This window comes from Chinchilla lanigera, unplaced genomic scaffold, assembly GCF_000276665.1.
Source record: "Chinchilla lanigera isolate Chin_1 unplaced genomic scaffold, ChiLan1.0 scaffold00034, whole genome shotgun sequence".
In the NCBI taxonomy this organism is placed as follows: domain Eukaryota; kingdom Metazoa; phylum Chordata; class Mammalia; order Rodentia; family Chinchillidae; genus Chinchilla; species Chinchilla lanigera.
In genome coordinates, this window is record NW_004955435.1 from 12,886,169 (window position 1) to 12,889,407 (window position 3,239).

General features: G+C 42.0%; 1 protein-coding gene across 1 annotated transcript in view; it reads left to right on the forward strand.

The window, feature by feature from the left end:
* Nucleotides 1–3,097: 3,097 nt before the first annotated feature.
* Nucleotides 3,098–3,239, forward strand: part of Sypl2 (synaptophysin-like 2) — a gene marked incomplete in the record, with an annotated part of 12,190 nt that continues 12,048 nt past the window's right edge. The window contains 1 exon segment of the mRNA XM_005388862.2: nt 3,098–3,239.

Genomic DNA, 3,239 nt, shown 5'->3' on the forward strand with positions numbered 1-3,239 from the left:
AAAAGAACGTAATATACGATTTATTTCAAATTCTAGAAAAAATAAAAACTCATTTACAGTAACAGAAAGCAAATCAGTGGTTGACTGGAGAATGACTGCAAAACGGCAGGAGGGAGTTGTTTGGAAAGATGAAATGATGTATGTCTTGCTGGTGGTGGAGTGGTGGTTGGTGGTGTACATGGGTGTACACACTTATTACAGTTCAAAGTTGAAAATGTTCCTATTTTATGACCTGGCTGGCTCATTTAGATATAATGCAATGTTTATCAAACTGCAATTAGAGATAAGCTGCCAGTGAATCACCAAATCTATTCAGGGGGTCTCATCAGAAGAGTTATTCATCTTGAAAGTAATGAGGGTCAAGCCTCAGGCCCCTCCATTTCCAAGGCCTGGTTACTAATTTTGTGTTAAGAATTTTGTATCCTTCCAGGTGTGGTGATGCACACCTGTAATCCCAGCACTCAGGAGGCTGAGGGAGGAGAATTGCTATGAGTTTGAGGCCAGCTTGGGCTAAATAGTGCGTTCAGCTTGGAACACATAGCAAAACACTGTCTAAAAGATAAAAACAAAAGTTGCATTTTTTAAAAGGAGTCCCCAAATCGTATTTATTTTTTTACTTTATTTTAAAGAGAGTAGTACATGAGAAACAAACAAACAAAAAAATAGAACAGTAGCAGCATACCAGTATCATGAACGTAAACAAATGAAAGCAAAAACATTCAAAGTGATACAGGGTCTCAAGACAAATAAATACAAATCAACAATGGTTGTTATGTTGCATACCACTATCCTCAACTACACTGCTCAGATTATCAGATGTAAGAATGAAAAATTGCTCAAACCATTGAAGAAATTAAAATAATTCTTCAATAAAACATTAGAGATATTAGAGAGTTTCACTAGACAAGATGGGAGTTCACCACTGTAATTCCATTGCATATTGTTACCTTAAAATCAGTTGCTCAGACCACCAGATACAAGCATGCAAAGTCGATCAGAACGTAAAAAATTATGAGCATTAACTGTTCATTTCAATACACCATCGGACAATACAGTCATCGCAGCTATTCATATATATGTTTATGTTTTGCCTTCCTTCTTTCTTTTTTCTTCTTTCCCTCATCCCAATCATTCCTTCCTTTGAGCAATTTCTTTCCCTTTCCTATCCATACTAACTTTAGAACCTGCCTCTAGGTAGCCAGATATTTTAAAATAAAATGGAATGGAAAATATGACTCTTTTGCAAAAATTTTGTTTGAGTTTATACAATGAATCAGATTGCTAAAATTTATTTCTTGTGTTTAAACATACTCATATCAACTGGAAATTTAGTGCTGTGTAGAAACCTATGCAGTGTACACCAGGAGATGTGTATTCATTCAGTGTAGCACTGTTTGTAACAGTAGATATTTGGAAACAACTCAAATGCCCATCCATGTAAAAGTGAATACACTATTGTATGTATAAAGTGGAATTCTGTAAAGCTACATGCTTCTGTGTAGTTAACTCTCCTTAGCACAATATTAAGATTTAAAAAGCAAGTTGAAGAAGGTCACCCAAAGCATATTTTTTAGATAAAATTTAAAACAATTTGAAAAGCATTACTATGTTTGATGAGTCTATATATCATTTCTAGCTATAGTCCAACAGTATATATAGAGACAAAGTATTAAAACATGTATGAGACATTAAAAAACAAACTCAGGATGTAATATGGTTATGTCTAGGAAGAAAGGAGAAAGAGAATGACGGGATACACACAAGGCTTTGATTTTACATGCAATTGTATTTCTTTTTTATAAATGATTTGAAGCAAGCAAGGATAATTGTGAAAGTTTAACAAGGCTGGTCAGTGGGTATGGGGATTTTTGCTGCATTATTCTGAGTCTGATGGCATTGTATTCTGTGTGCATATTACTGTAGACATTGGTAATATGTGTTAGCTCACATTTGTATGGTGTGGGCATTTACAAACATCTCATAATCTTCATAATGGCCTTATGAAGTGAGTAGGACAGAAAATATCATCTCTCTTCCATTGAACGGAAACTGGGGAGCCAGCTCTCTCATGTAGTCCAGATTGCACAGAAAGCCACTGGAGACGTTTTCTTGAAGCCCAGGAGGCTGGGTCCTGGTCTGAGCTGCTTGTCCCACTCACTCTTCCCCAGCTTGGGGAGGTGCTCAGTGGAAGAATGCGTGGTATAAATAATGGCCAGGTGTTTGCTCCAAAGCATTCATTCGGAAGTGCTGGGTGTGGGTCGGGGGAGCTCCAAGAATGATTTTGATGAGATGGACTGGTATTTAGGAGCCAGTCCCTAAGAAGCAGGGAGATTCTCTCCTCCCAGTCGCTGTCCACTGGCTCCCTCAGCGACCTTGGACGAATCATTTAACCTTTTCCTACTTACATTCACACTGCCATAAATAAATATGTGAAATTCACAGCTGCTCACTCGGGGCTCCTATGAATACTTTTCGAAAAGCAAGACTGATTTAAAATGCACCAGAACGCAGCTCTGTCAAGTTCAGTACAAACCACAGTATGAACCCACCATGCCTCAAGGGCTTTTCGCTCCTTTAAATGGCGTTGGCTTTTCAAGAAGACCGAATTTGTATTTTTTTTAAAGTTTAACAAATTTTAAATTACTAACACACAGCCTGTTGCCTACTTAGAGGAAAAAGTGAGCACTTTAGGCCCTAGTACCCCTTTCGTCAGTACTGGCTCCTGAGGATTTTGGAAGCAAGCGAGCGGTATGTTAACAGACAACGCTAAGAAAGCTTTAAGAAAAACTTTGTGAGTTCTGGGTATTCGCAGTATGGAAGAGAAGAACCAGCGCAGAACACCCCCGAGTCCTGGAAAACGGGAAGAAATACATTTAGGAGCCCGCGGGACCAGCGCGCCAGGCGCGGGTGCCCGACGTTCGCCCGGGGTGGGAGCAGCTGCGCTTTCGGCGCTTCTGGCACCGGCCCGGAGGCTTCTGGCAAAGGACCCGAGCCCTCTCGCGGCCAAACTGCCCTCGGTGGCCACAGAGCCCTGTAAGGCGCCCCGAGAGCTGGGACCGGGAGAGAAGGGGCGGGAGCAGCTCGGTGCGCGCTCGCCACGTGACCCGGCTGCCCACTTCGCCTGCGAGTTTGACAGGAGTTTGAATCGGACTCGGGGGCTTTCTGCTGCCGGCGGGCAGAGCGGCGGCCTCAGCCTCGGCGAGCGCGAGCGTCCGCGGCCCCGCCACCCCGCCCCTGCA